We start from the raw sequence: 16,280 nt of genomic DNA, 5'->3' as shown, positions 1-16,280 counted from the left end.
TTCCTCTGCACCCTCTTCTATCAGAGAGCTACTCACAGCCCAATGAATAATGGGGCCATAAATAATGAGGTACTAAAAAGATATAAGATAAAGTCTTGGACTATGCTAGACACCACAAGGAAGAAAGCAACCACAAAATGAAAACTGCCTTTAAAAGTAGCTATGGTTAAACATGGGGAAAAAATCCCAGGATTTTGCTCTCCATACCATAGTTAATGAAAAGAGACATTTAACACCCAGTAGGAAAAACAGTTTTATAACTTCATTAGCAATTACCACAAAGCTCATTTGTAAGAGCTTGGTGAATTCTTATTTTCTCTGACTTTGACAACCAACATTCTCTGGAGTCAGAAGCCAGGAACTTACTCTATGTTGAATGTTCTCCTAAGTCCCTTTGAAAGGAAAATATATACACAAACTTCACATTGACTGATGTATGAAATGTTTAATAAAAAAAATATGCAGGTTGAAACCATTATAACATGTCATAAAACATCATTAATGGCCGCTCAGCAAAACCTAAACCATTTTTAAGGTCATAAACAAGTATATAGTATGCTACTTATTTATTGAAAACATCCCTTAAAAAGCCTCACAAGAGCTAGGCTGCTTCATACTGCTGTCCACACAGCAGCTGCAGGGCTTACAGATGACCTTGCAATTGCCATGACAAATCCTTTCAACACTTGGTCATTGACTTTAAAAACTAGGGGGACTTGAGGCAAAGCTATAAAAATCAGAAGCAGGAATACCAGAATATGCCGGAATATGATAAATGTCTTTCTTACAGAAGAAACATAGGCACTATTGATTTACAGAATCCAGTGGAAAAGGCAATAAGTTAAATCTCCTTTATCATTTACATTTTTAAGCAGAAAAGCAAAATCAGACTTACCGTGAGAAGCCATCCTATAGGCTGACTCAGAAAAGTAACCTGTTCACAAACCAAAAACAGCTACAGGCCATGCTCCAAAAACTCACTAGGTTTAATCCACCCAATCCGTATGCATCTGACTTTTGTTCAAGAACTTCTGCAAATGTATAGTGAATGAGTAATCTTTCAGACTTCGTAAAACATGCCAAACCCAACACTAATGACAGTAGTTTCATTTACTCATCACATTTTTGAGTGGCTTTATTTTACTTTTTAGGCAAATTAGTGTTTTGCTAATGTAAATTCCCTGACACCAGAGTATGCACACTTTGTCCCAAAGGCAGCAGGTGGCCTGGTGTGTGTCTTAACTTTCTGGGTCCTCACCAGCAGTCAGTAATGTTTGAACTAACATGTAAAGGCATAGCCTGCTAGATAAACTGTCTTTTAAAATTAATAAAGCCATTTTTCTAAATAAAACTTATAGTCAATTCCACTCTTTTCACTAAAAAAGGCATTCATTTTGTAATAATAATTTTTAGAAATAGTGAAGAATATGACATATAAAATCACTTTCCACTGTCTCCCCAACCAATTCTTTCTCTTAGAGATAATAATTATTGATAGTTTTTAATGTATCATTCAAGAATTATCTATGTACATATTATACATATGATTCTATACACACACACACACACACATATTTTAAAAATATCCTTGGCAACTAATGGGCCTTGAATCAGAATTTTCCAGATTTTATAAAGGTAGAATACATACACAGTAAAAAATCCTCAGTAGATCAGGGCAACAGCTGGTAATCAATTTCTCCCAGGAAACACGAATATTCAACTAAGTGGGATAATAAAGACTATAAATAGCCTCATGTAATTTCAAGTCAGAGAATTTCTGCCAAATTAGGTAAAGAAAATAATGAAATCCTGCAACATTCAGAGACTTTTTAATTTTGGAATTACGAATAAGGAATTTCAGACCAACTGTTTTTCTCCTAGTTTCTTACCGAGTTTTCAAAACTTTGTTTTTATTACAATGTTTATGTTAGGAAATTTAGGAAATATACATGAATAAAATTAAAGTCACCTGTAAAATCCCACCAAACAGAGAACAGAGTTCATATTCAGTCACATATTGAGTACTTCATGGAAGTGCAGTCTCAGTATTGTGCAGGCACAGTAAAAAGGGAACACAAATCCTATTTTCACATCAGGTAGAAAGTAACACCTGTTCTACAATTACAAGCCACTGTGCTAGTAAAGTTCAAAGGAGGTATTAGGTAGACAGATCTTTTAGGCTACCTAGAACCTTTCAAAATATTTCCTCTGTTTGGAGAATTCTCTTATGAGTTTAGAGAGACAGAGACAGCTTCGACCTTGAAATCAAAGGTTCACATTCCCAGACTCCCTTGCAGCTAGGATAAAGATGTACTTGCAGTTATGCCAGTTGGATATACGTGGGCCAGACTGTGTGGAACTGTACCCTGGCAAGGAAAGAAGCAGCTATATCTAGCAGGCCTTAAGGCTAGGAGTGTGGCTATGAGGATCAGTGGTACATGCTGGTGGGATCCATGCTGCAAACTACAGTATCTGTGGCAGCAACATCAGTATCTCTACTGGATAGTCCTATGTTGAGCTAGGGGTTTGCTCAGGTCAGCTTCTTTGTCCTACTCAGATCCTGAGCTCCTAAAAATGCTTTAATAAACTATTTTTCTGCTTAAACTAAAGAGAGTTTAGTAAACTAAAGAGAGAGTTGAATTTGACTGATTGAAGTTAGAAATTTTTTTAACAAGCTAAGGCAGCAAGATGTAGTTAAAAGGTAACTGAAAGTCAAAGTGAACATCATTCAAAATTTTACTCTTATCCTCACTCTATACCAACTGTGTCTGAGCACCTGGAAAAACTTATTAGATTATTTGATTATCAGTCCCCCTATGTGTAAAATAATATTTACTTTGTAAAATTGTTCATGAGAAAGAAATGAGCTCTTTTATTTATTTACTCATTTGTTTATTCAAACATTTATTGAGTTTATATTACAGGCTACAGACTGTGCTAAATATCAGATACTAGAGTATAGCAAATAGAATTACCAGATATCATATTAATCTCAAATAACTCACAATAACATTTCAGTATAAGCATGTACCACATTTGAGATGCACATCTTAAGGATACAGTTTTAAGTATTTGAGATATATTTATTATTTTTAAATGTTCCATATATGGCACATACTAAATAATTCATTTTGATCTGAAATTCAAATTTCATAAAGTATCCTATATTGTATCAGGCAACCCTAGGTAAACAGTAGTGCACAAAAGGGGTGGGTTCCCAGTTATTGCAGAACCACCATCTAGTGCTAGGAGTTGAGAGAAAGTGAGTGAACAGGTAATACACAGTTAAAAACTATATACACAGTATGAATAGAGAACAGAACTATGAATATAATGAATTGAGAAATAAGATAAAAGTAAAGAGGAAAGTATACTTAAATACATTGTTGTTAAGGAAAGGCTTGTGCAGGAAGCTAACTTGGAAGGAAAGATCATGCTGAAGGAAATAAAACTTATCATAGTAAAGCATCAGCACAAAGCCTAGCACACAGTAGATGCTCAATAAATGTTCACTTCATTCCTTGGCAGGGCCAGAACTTCTCTAACTCTGTTGGCTCACTCACCCTAGTCCAGCCCTGTCCCTTGGGGTACAAAAAAAAAATGATAAGAAGGGGTATAAACAGACCACCAATGTCTTCTTCCTTCAGGTCTGGCAGCCACAATCTCTCTATACCCGTGGTGAGCAACTCCAAGCCAAACTGCCACACCAACCCTCCTGAATGCCTAACCCACAGAAACCAAGAAAGATAATAAAATGGCAGCTATTGTTTTCACTTTCTATGTTTTAACAAGATTTGTTATACAGCAAAAGTAGCCATGTATTGGCAAGAACAGAGAAGACCCAAAACTCTCAGACACTGCTGATGGAAGCATAAATGAGGACAACTGCTTTGGGAGACTGTTGGCAGCACTAAGGAAAGCTAGACACACATGAACCTGTACAGCACTCAGCTTACAGTCCCAGGACACTGATGCATTAAGGTTCTTCCCAGCTCCCACAATATGCTTCTCCCTCCTGTCTCAGAACTTATAATACACCCCTGGATTAATATTAAATTTTCTACAGTTAACCGTTCAACATACACAGAACATTTTGTTACACAGAAAGTCATATACATATATGGCCTGTCCAGAAGGTATCCAGCCATGTACTATGAAAACTAAAGACATTTATTGAAGAAGATGTATGATACAAGAAACACTGTACATAGGACAATGATGCCTCAGTCCCCTTTAAAGCAGACACCTTGGGACCTCACAGTGTTCCCCCAATCACCATCAGCTGCCTCCTGAATCTCATCAACAATCTGAAATCTCTTCCCTTTTAAAGGTGATTTTAGTTTTGGGAAAAGCCAGAAATCACAGGACTCCAAATCTGGGCTGTAGGGGGCGCTGAGTCACCTGGGTGATGTTTCACCCAGGTGACTCAGCACAAGATATGATGCATTAGCAGATGTGTTGCCATGATGAAGCTGTCAATCACCAGCTGTCCATAGTTGCGGCCTTCTGAATGATCCAAATAGCTTCTGTGGAGGAATGTTCAAGCTTAACGCAAAATTTGATGCAGATTCATTGCTCTGCTCACCCAGTCGTTTTGAATGCAACGTCCACATGGTACACATACTCATTAAACGGATCTACCACCCCCACTGACTAGTACAGTGAAGTCATCCTTGTTCATTGTTCACACATGTGCATGACAGTCCACTCTCCTTAGCTGCCAGTTTACATGGATATCTCACAAACTATTCTCATTATATTAACAATGTCTGAACTCTTTCTGGACAGACCTCATATATATAATATAAAAATTTATATATAAATATACTTTATACATACTTAAATATATAAATAAATATACATACTTAAATATACATACTTAAATATATAAATAAATATACATACTTAATATATAAATATATACTTAATAAAAATTTTCTGATTTATTACATTTCATATCTGGGGAGTTTTACTAACCTGGCACTGAGGGAAAAAGAAATGAATAACCCATGCATTCACAGATATCCCAGGCAACTCCTTGAATGCCCTCCAAAAAAAAGAAAACTGAGCCAGAAATCATGATGGTTGTGAAAAACATATGTGAGAATACATCTCAAGGACCCAAATTACCTACTGCTGTCCTGTCTATTTAAACAGAATGTTGCAAAAAGACCAAGTACTGCAGTGACGGTGACAGCCAGTGTCTCCTGGAAGAGCAAAAAGCAAATTTGAAACTTGATAGGTCTCCCACTGCATAGCAAGGTGAGCGAAGCAGCTTATTCCCACCACAGAGAAGAAAGGGGAAGAGGACAGAAGGACATGTAAAGGGAAAAGAAGAGAGGGGAGAGGAGGGGAGAAGTGGGGAGGGGAGGGGATGGGAGCGGGGAAGACAACCGTAAGCTTCACTAGAATTTTGCTACTGCTCTACTCTGTGTTGCTGGTCTGGAACCACATCATTTGTGCTGGTAATATGGGGGGAGTAAACAACACAATATCTGTCATAACTGCCATTTACTCTGTGCCTGCCATGTACAAACATTATGTTAAGCCATGAGATACTTACATCTTCATCAGCATCATTGCAGCCAATACTTATGCCAGGCACTGTCATCATCTCATGTCACTCTCACCACAACCTTGTAAGATAACATGTTATTATTCCCATTTTACAGATGAGGAAACTGAGAGATAGGGAGGTCAAATAGGTTGCCTAAGGTCTTATCTATGAAAGCACTGATGGTGTAGGGCAGGGGTGTCAAACTCATTTTCACCAGGGGCAACATCAGCCTCACAGTTACCTTCAAATGGCTGAATGTAATTTCAACTCCTTAACAGTTAAGGAGTAGTTATATTTATACAGCCCTAAAATTATTTCGGCCCTTTGAAGGCAACTGCAAAGCTGATGTGGCCCCCAGTGAAAATGAGTTTGACACCCCTGGCTAGGATAAAGTAAGATTAAACAAACAGCAAAGTCAATAAGAAAAAGATGAAAATACCTCATGGAAATATTTGAAAGTGGAAAGCTTATTTATGGCAGCATAAGAACTGAGATTTATGAAACTGTAACCAATAGGATGAAATATACAACGTGAGGAATCTCAGCTAAATTGGCCAGATTTAAGCTCCACGTTGTACACTCTGAAATGGAGAGCCAGATCTCATATTCATTTATTCATTCATTCACAAAATATTTATGGACTACTATGTGCCAGACACTGTTCAAGGTGCTAGGGATACAGCAATGAACAAAGAGACAAAAATCCCCACCTCTGTGGAGCATGGGAGTGGGGAAAGAAATATGGAAAAAAAGTTCAGTAAATAACTAAGCCATATAGGATGTTAAATGTAGTAAGTGCTAGGGACAAAAATAAAGCACCAAGAACCAAGAGAGGGGCAGAAGAGGGATACAATTTTCATACAGTAGTCAAGATAAACCCTGAGGGGAACATCACAGCAAAAAGGAGGCAGACAGATGAGCTCTGTGCTTGGTTGGAGTCAGGCATCCCAGGTGGGATGGTGTTTCCACCTGGAGCAACAATGAGGAGGCCAGCCCAGCTATGCAAGGAAACCCACAGGAGAATACAGGAGGAGGTAAAATCATCAACATTAGGGACCGAACTGAAAAAGACTGTTTAGGCCACTGTACACCAAAGATTCTTCAGCTTTGGGGTCATGAATCACATGTAGAAAGAAGCTCATTAAAGCTAGGGACCCCCAGCCCAGAAAAGTATGCATACACAAAACACTAACCTAATTTTAGAGGGTTAGCATCTCTGCAACGCTCCATCCTAGACTCTTAGTATCAGAACATCTTCCGGCAGTAGAACATAGTCTTCATGCTAAACTAGAGAAACACACTGCATCTATTTAATAGCTTCCAAAAAGGGGACAGCAACTTAGGACAGTGAGCACCAGTGTTCCTCCAGTCTCTGAGGCTTTACTTCTTCCATTATCCTCAACAATCCAAAGAGGCCATGCTGAAGCACTAATGGCCTAAGGGAAACACCCACATTTGTCACGTGGTGACTCTTACTTTGTTACACACAGGGTTCAGACACAAAACCACATCAGCAGTGAGCTTAACATCCATAGGGTAGAGCAATGGATACAGCAGTAGCCCAAGTCGAAGTGGATGACACTTAGAGCCTACTGACCACCTTGCAGTTCATAAATGTGTGTATACACATATGTTTTTTTATTCTTTTCATAAAAGCTAGAAGAGAGCAGGGGTATTGTTCTGTTTTGTTACTTCTGAATTCCTAGTACTTAGAACAGAATCTGGTACACAGAAGATGCTCAATAAAGAACAGTTGAATAAATGAATAATTCCAAATAATTATTTCTTTGCAAAACCATTCTAGGAAAGGGCAAATCAAAATGTCACAATTAAATAGACAGTGTAGTTATGTTGGAAGGGCTAGAGTATATTGCTTACCTAGGGAAGTAGGAAAGCCTATAAAAGCTCAATTTAACAGGAGCCATGTCATAAATCATACCTACGGAATATCAGAAATTATACTACCTTCCTCCCTCAGTAACATAGATTTCTTACCAACCCAACTCAAACCATTTCTGGTTTACACTAGTTTGCCTGCTTTTGTTTTGTTTTTAATTTCAAATGTATCAGAGACCAAAACTTTTTACAAACTATAAAATTAATTCTTAGACAAATGAAACCAAAATAACTGACACAAATATGCAAACCCAAATTTGTATTAGATCCAACAGGCCTAAATTTACTCCATCCAATTGCAATAAAGGCTTCTGAACACTCTCAATTTTTGTTCTTATGTCATTGTGACCAGCAACACACAGTTCATGAACTAGTCTAGTTCGTGGGTCCTATTTCAAATAACACAATTCTTAGAACATACACATGCACACACACACACCATCACCACCACTTCTACCATCACCACCTCTACCACCTCCACTACCACTATCACTACACACGCATACCAGAGATTTCAGTATTCAATTCACATGCCAATGCTTTTGCTTTCCAGCTGATAATGAGAAAAATAATGTTCTGCCTCCTATTAAACTTCTGTCAGATACTTACTTCAGTTATCATGGAATAAAACTACCAAGGCTGTGATACTTATAATATCAGACTCAAAGAATATGTTAGTAGATTAATAACCTTACTTCAAATCATCCCAAGATTTAAACATAAAAATTAAGAGCATATTGTTCATTTTATAATAGATCCTACCTTAAATAGAATAATTATAATGAAATTCATTTTCTGTATGTAAGTACAATGGTGACTTCATTATTAATACATTTATAAAATATAATCTTTATATATTTATTTTTCTATATTTATGTACCTACAGCTTTAGTCTAAGTATAGTTATTGTATAAACTAGTATGGTGAGGTTTTTAGAAATGCCACTAAAATTATGCCCTCATGGGTCACAAGTGTCCTTTACTTATTCTAACTTAGTTAATAATATCTACTTAAAAATTACCCCAAACAAACCTATATGAAATTAGATTTAATATAATTTATAAACAAAACTGACATGACTATTCTAAGAGGAGAACAGGTTGTCCTTTTCACTTTTTTCATTAAAATAGCTGCAGATTAATGAGGGATGCTAGCTAATCTTAAATTATCCTTCATTTTAAAATATAACCTTTGAAACTATATAAACATAATCCTGAAATTTTTAGTCATTCGCAAAGTTTTCTTAATTCAGGATGAGTTAATGGTTTTCATCCAAGCCCAACTAAACATGCATTCTGTGGTAAAGCGTGCTAGAGGCTGAGTGTGGAGTCAATACTGATTCCTTACTGGCTGTCACCCAGACACGTAACCCAACGTTTAGGCCAGTTGTAAATAAAGGTGAAGATAGTCTTGACCATATTTACAACATGAATTTTCTAGAGACAAGACTCAAGGCTGTCACCTCCACTCTCCACACAGCTTCCATCACATCACCTGGAAGAAGGAAAAAATATTTATTGAATAAGAGAATGAAACTTGATTCCTCAATTCCTCCAGGTGTCCAAGGTCACTGATCCTCAGGCCTTCTTTTGTGAAAGGCAAAATTCAACAGGGCACTCATGCTACTGACTTACAGTCTTGGTTTTGTGCATATCCTGTGCATTTCCTGTTTCGTGGTTTGGCAATAAACTTATATGAAAGTCAGAAAAATAAATAAAGGAAGGAAGCTGTTGAATAAAATGAAAATGAAAAACAAATTGAAAATTATATTGCAGAGAACATATTTACTGATTTAATGAAAATGTCTGAAACATGACAACACTGCCCCTCCTTGCCAAGTCCCTTCCCACTGATAACTCCCTCTGAGAGATTTATATTCCCTTTCCACACAGACCAGGCCTGGCCACTAACGCATTATGACCAATAAAATGTGTGTTCAAGTGACATGTGTACTTTCTAGGAGGAGGAGCTCTTAGGGCCAGTATGTAGCTCTACTATTTCCCTTTTCCTTCTGTTCAAGACACATATATCCCAAATAGCAGCTGCTCCTTAAGCCTCAGTTTCAGAAGGAAAGACATGTAGAGCAGAGTCATTGTCAATGTGAGATTTTTGTAAGTCACTATAATTTCAGAGTCTCTTGTTAATCCAGCAAAACTTGGCCTCTGCTGACACGATGGCCTTCTCTCAAGGTATATCCATGTTTTTAAGAAAAAGGTAAAGCTGAGCTTTCTTAAGATTTTACTACAGAAGCAGCAGTCATGAAAAAGAGCTACCCTGTCACTCAAGGAGCAGGAGTATGTAGTGACAGGCGAGCAAGAGCAGTTTTAGCATTGAGAGGCTGGGGTGTAGTCAGGAGGCTATGAGCTAAGAAAGTGGCAATACAGTACGGCACCAGCAAATGAGAAGACATGGCTATTTGCTCAATTTTCTACTTCTATTGGCAAACCATGAGTTCCAATAAGCAGGGCCCATGCTTAGTTCATATATCCAGAAGTGTGATACACAGCATATCAGTGGTGGTGCATCAAATGTGTTTGATGGTAAATGCAAAACTTTAAAATATTGCTACAAACCCCCTTATTTCAAAAAATTTGCATCTTTGGGCAAAGCAAAGTAAAACAAAGTGAGCTGATTAAGGCAAAATAATAACAAACTAAGCAAACAGTATTATTATGATAAGCCAATATGGCAAAATGCAACAATAACTCAGGAATAGAATGAAGTCTGGTAAGAACTCTTCTTCAATTGCTGTCCCTATACTTGGAGTGTAACAGAAAGGTGATGAGGAAGGAAGAAAGAAGATGAAGATTCAAACATGTATGTGTAAACCCTAAAAAACATGAAAACTCTGTATACAAGCAAGAGAATGCAAATAGCAAATTATGCTGATGTTTTGCTAGTATTTATAAAAGGTTAATTTAATAATAGCAACTTCCATTCTTTTGAGTACTTATTATATGTCAAGCACTGAGCAGAACACCCATCATTTCACTCAATTTCTTCCAAAACCCCATACAAATAGAGGTAGTATGCCTACTACTAATGAGGAGACAGACTCAAAGATGTGAATAACTTGATTAAAGCTCACACTCAAATACTGTGTTTGTCGAGTTTTGAGCTTCTGCCCTTAACACACACTTCCCAGTCTTCTAATGTCCAAACATTTAAATAATAATAACAATGACAAATATTAATAGGTACACTCTTTGTAAATGCCCCAAACTAGGAAACTCTATAAATGCACATCAAAATGGATAAATAAACCCCAATAGACTCATGCAATGAAATACCATATTGCAATGAAAATGAGTTTCTGGAACATAATAGTGATCAACAGATGTCAGACATAGGCAAGTACCACAGTACTCTATGACTCTATGACTGATTCCACTTCTATAAAGTACAAAACAGGCAAAATTAGTGTATGCTCTCAGGAGTCAGACTAGCAGCTGCCCTTGGACACAGGAAGGGATTATCTGGGGTACAGGTAATGTTCAATTGATTTGAGTGCTGATTAACAGGAATCCAATTTATAAGAAATTCATCATGCTATACACTTACAATAAGAACACTTTTGTCTAAATATAATATACCTCAATAAAATTGTTTTAAAATTAAAATGATGCACCTATTCAAGGCACATTTTGCTTTATCTTTTTAATGTATTTAGCCTCAAATATACTAAGAATCCAAAAATCTGTTTTGGATTCTTAGGTGTATTTGTTTTTCTCTAACTAACTGCATAGTCTTGAGATTAGTTTCCCCAACGCAGAATTGAAGGGATCAAATCATATAATCTTGCAAGTGTCTCATTCTGGTCTTTTCTCCCTCCCAAGTCCTACACTTGCTCATATCACACAGCTGCACCATTCACACAGAAAAGAGGAACAGAAGAGCAACTGCTTGCACCCCTATCATATGACACAGGGTAGAAGGAAACAAACTTGACATGTACATTTAATCAACTTTTGATTATCAGTGTAGATGTTACAGATCTGCATACAGGCCCCAGAGACTGAATTACCACTCACCAACCAGGGTCCATAGCAACCTTGTTCACATATCCTAAAGCTCCCACACACTCAGAATGGTCAGTTTGTCAGAAAAAATCTTTTGTGAATTTTTTACCCTAGGATTATCAGAGCCAATAACCTCCTCCTCTATTAGAAATAACTACAAATTTGTAGAGTTTCCTACAATTTATTCATTTAATCAGAAGAATGTTGGGAAATGTATAATAGTAGATAACAAGTACAACAGTAGTACAAATAAAAGAACCATTTCTGAGTCAGGTACAGGAGTCTAAATTGTCTTCTTTTGACTAAATTATGAGTTTGTACCAAGTTACTTTTTAGATGGTCCTTAGCCTGGCAGAGACATAGATAACACCAGTCTTCTGACAAATGATGACAGACTTTGAATATCAAATCTCTCACTGAGCCATAAATAATGTCACTCATATTTTGACCTTTGCTTAGCCATTTATATGAATGTGGTAAGTGTAATAGAATAACTTCAGGCCTGTGTATGTGTCAGTTGTGGCCTTTGGTCCAAGCTCTGGTCATTCTGCTAACCAAAGGCAGGCTAAAGGTCACATTCTGAACCAGAGAGGGAATCATATTCAACCATGCATCTGCTCAGGAGAGGACAGTCACAAAGGGTCAACAATAGAATGATCCAAAATCAAGGTGACAAGCAAACATCTATCAATAATTCACTTTGGTGGAGATCACACAATGTAGGTTTTTTAGAAAACAGATCTGGGGAAAGGCCCCATTGCTAAAAGAAATAAAATAATCATAATCCATGTTTCCCAGTGAAAAGAAAAAACAAAAGCCTAAAAGACTAAGGTTCAAAACCTAACTATATGCTGCATAAACACAAGCCTTAAGTAGAAGGATCCAGAAAAGCTGACTGAGGAAGAAGGGTAGCAGTGAAAATACTTTGTAAATGCTAACCTGTAGGACTCAGTAAGCCTGGGTAGAATAATATAGCCCAGTTGGAGCAAAAAAAAACTGTTTTGGAAAGAAAGGAAAAAGGAAATAAGGGAATCACAAAGAAACACAAACAAGTGTTTTGTGTTTGCATGTGGGCAGGTAGCAGGTGAACTAAGAATCTAAGAAGTAACTGAGTCACCTTCCACACCAGAGCCTAAGCAAGGAAGAGTAGAGTGTAAGACACAGAACCCCCTCTGCTACTATCTCACACTCAGCTGCTTTGTCTTCCCAGAACTTAAGTTTTCAGTTTCTTATTTCCATTAAAACTGGTTAGGTTCGGGCTTTTCTTTCCATAGGAACGTAAGTTATGTGAAGGTAAAGATGTCTCTTTTTTAAATTTTATCTCCCCAGTATCTATGAAGTTCTAGGAACAAAATACTCGAGAAATATTTGCTAGGATAATTAACAAAAGCCAAGAAAGGAATTTTTTATATATCTAGTATCAAGTGTTGCACAGCAAGCACATTCTAAAATGAGGGTCAGCAAACTCCCTATGTAAAAAAGAGGCCAGTAAGTAGTTTCAAGCTGGTGGCCACACATGGTCTCTCCTGCATGTTTCTTATTTTGTTTTGTTCTGTTTTGAACCTTCAATGGTTGAAAACAACCACTAATTGTAAAAATCATTCTTAGTTCTATGGCTACAGATGAACAGGCCTGGATGTGGACTATGGTGTGTAAATGCCTACTGTAAACTATCACATGTAAACTCAGAGTATAAGAGCAAAATATGTTTAAATATATGTTCTACTGTCAAGAAAAGCTGGCTTGCACTTCTGTTTTCACGGATAGATTTTTTTTCTATTCTAACTGGAGAATTCAGGATCGAGTATTAGCCTTGATGGCTATCTACTTAACTTTTGTTTTAATTTTTTCAATCTAAGTCTAATTTGATCCTATTGAAGGAAAATATTAATTCAAGGCCTGAAACTACAGAAGCCAGCTTGAAAGCAGAGCCAAGCTCTGCTTTCTGCCATCTCTCATCATTTCCCATACATCCCATTAATTGGATTTTAAGTTTCAGCCACCTCATTAGTTTTTCAGGCTTTATGACTCAAGCTTAGGGTGTGGGAGAGAGGGCAACAACCCAGAAAACAAAGACTGCAATGTCTCCAGAAGCTGAGAAAATTCCAGCATTGTCAGGGCAGATACTATTTATAACCCATTTAATGTGTATGCTCCTGAATGCATTTGCTATGGAGAATAATCAACCTACACTACTGAATTCCTGGCTTTGGCAATAGTGAAGAACTCAAGCAGCTAGATGTCTGACAAGTGAAGGAAAAAAAATAAACTCCTTGCTATTATTATTTTATAACTTCTGGCATCCCATGACAGAATTAAAAGGTTCCTGTTTTTGACTCACCTTTGACAAGAAAGTACCTCAATGCTATGAGTTCTAAGTTTAAGATAATGGAAAAATGTGGGGGTTGGAAAATATCCTACAATTAGGCTGAAAGAAAAAAAAGTTGTGGAAAACACTATTTAACTTTTTTTCCAGAAACACACACACATACAGGGTTAAACGCCAAGTACCTGTGTTGAATACATGTGATACATGGTCTATAATGATTTGTATTCTATGTCTATGTTTTTGCTTTTCTCTTATTGAACAACAGAAGGATTCTCCAAGGAGAAATTAGACATGCTGCTGCCCAAAGTACAGGGTTCTGGGCACCCAGCCTCCCAGTGGACTTCCACAAGCCCTGCACATCGCCTCCCTCCACGCCACTCCAGGATCCCAACCAAATTAATCTTCTCCCGTGCCAATTCTATCACATTCCCTGGGTTTACAAAGAACTTGTACCAGGTCATTAAGAACTGAAAAGGGAATGAACATTTTCATCCTGGCAGAAACCTAAAATAGAGCTTAAAAATAAAACAATGAGGATGAATTTTATACTTCTGCAAAGCCCTTAGTTTCCAGAAATTTTTTTACAACTTAAAAAAAAGCCCTACTCTTGCTTTTAATGCTACATTTAAAGTACAAGTTATTAAAAATAAACTAGAAATAGCAAGGGTTTAATTCCATACGTGACTTGACATATTTCACAATAAATAGTCATGCCAAAGTGTAAACTGGACAAAGTTCTATGCAGATCCCTGGTAAAGAGTCTTCTGAAATTGTTCTAAACATAAAGTTACATACTTAAATTTAAATTTTTTAGTAGCCATATTAAAAAAATTAAACAGGTGAAATTAATTTTATTATCTTATTAACCCAGTGTGCCAAAATATTATTACAACATTAATCAATATTAAATTTTTTTTTAATATTTTATTTATTTATTTTTAGAGAGGGAAGGGGGGGAGAGAGAGAGAGAGAGAGAGAGAAACATTAATGGGCGGTTGCTGGGGGTTATGGCCTGCAACCCAGGAATGTACCCTGGCTGGGAATCCAACCTGGGACACTTTGGTTCCCAGCCCGCGCTCAATCCACTGAGCTACACCAGCCAGGGCTAATATTAAAATTTTAATGAGATATTTTACATTCGTATACAAAATATGCGTGCATTTCATACTTCCAGCACCTCTTAATGTGGACAAGTCACATTTCACCTGCTCTGCAGCCACACACTGCTCTGCCACTGTGTTGGACATTAAAGACTTCTCTTTGCTTCTTCGAGTTTGCTTTTCCAACCCAAAATATTCTAGTTGTAATGGCATGACTATCATTGAGATAATCTATCTCAGAAGGTATTCAGCGAAGTATTTCAACATCTTGGAGAAGTTCACACTCAGGCTTCACTCTCTGGCACAGCCACACTTCAGGCCATCTGTTCTAATGGAACAATGCCCACCTGAAAGCAGTTACCAGCTTCTAGAACCAGACATCCAACCATAGCAAGAAGAGTCTCCTAGCTTAAGCAGTTCCAAATTCTTACTTCTAAACTTCATTTTTTCCAGGTGCTGCATCTAGACATTTAGCAGGGCTTCAATTAATACCATTTTTGAGATGCTGTCCTTGAAAGAAGGGAAAAACAAGGCTGAACCTTTTTATAGGATGGAATTTTGAGGAAGAAGGTTAAAAGAAACATAAGCTAACATGAAGAGGACACTGTGCCCTTTATATGATATCCTTTTTAATCATAACCTTACTGTGAACCTTTATTCCCACCAAGCCTCAACTGAATAACTGTATGTGCTTTTCTTAAATCATCACACTGTTCTGATATACATCCATATACATTGTTTTCCTTTTGAAGGTGAGTTTATTAAAATTCTAACCTATTTATTCACACAATTGAAAAAACAGTGGGGCTGATGGCTGGTGCTTTTCATTTTAAACACTCTCTCTGATATTTTCCTGTACTATGTACTACTTATAGGAAAAAATTAAATAAATTTTCTCAAATAAATTAGTTAAATTAATCAAAGAAAATGAACATTTGTTAAAGTTTAATTTTCAATTAGAGTTCACATTGAATATTACCTTGTATTAGTTTCATTTGTACAGTATAGTGCTTGGACAATTACATAATTTACAAACTGATCCCCCGATAAATCTAACACTCATCTGGCACTCAACACAGTTATAACAACATTATTGACTATATTCCCTATGCTCTACTTTACATTCCTATGACAATTTTCTAGCTACCAATTTGTACTTCTTAATCCCTTTACCGTTTTTTTCACTCAGCCCCCAACCTCTCTCTCCTCTAGCAACCACCAATCTCTCTGTACCTAGTAATTCGTTTCTATTTTGTTCTTTAGATTCCACACATAAGATAATATGGCATTTGCCTTTCTCTGACTTACTTCACTTACCAGAATATCCTCTAAGTCCACTCATGTTGTCCCAAATGATAAGATTTCATTCTTTGTTATCA

General features: G+C 36.9%; 1 protein-coding gene across 1 annotated transcript in view; it reads right to left on the bottom strand.

Annotated features, from left to right (window-relative positions):
• The window catches only part of MITF (melanocyte inducing transcription factor), a 246,141-nt gene that overhangs the window by 144,533 nt on the left and 85,328 nt on the right, over positions 1 to 16,280 (bottom strand). The window lies entirely within an intron of this gene.

The sequence above is a fragment of the Phyllostomus discolor genome, chromosome 7 (genome assembly GCF_004126475.2).
Source record: "Phyllostomus discolor isolate MPI-MPIP mPhyDis1 chromosome 7, mPhyDis1.pri.v3, whole genome shotgun sequence".
Taxonomy (NCBI): Eukaryota; Metazoa; Chordata; class Mammalia; order Chiroptera; family Phyllostomidae; genus Phyllostomus; species Phyllostomus discolor.
This window is presented reverse-complemented; position numbering and strand designations above follow the sequence as displayed.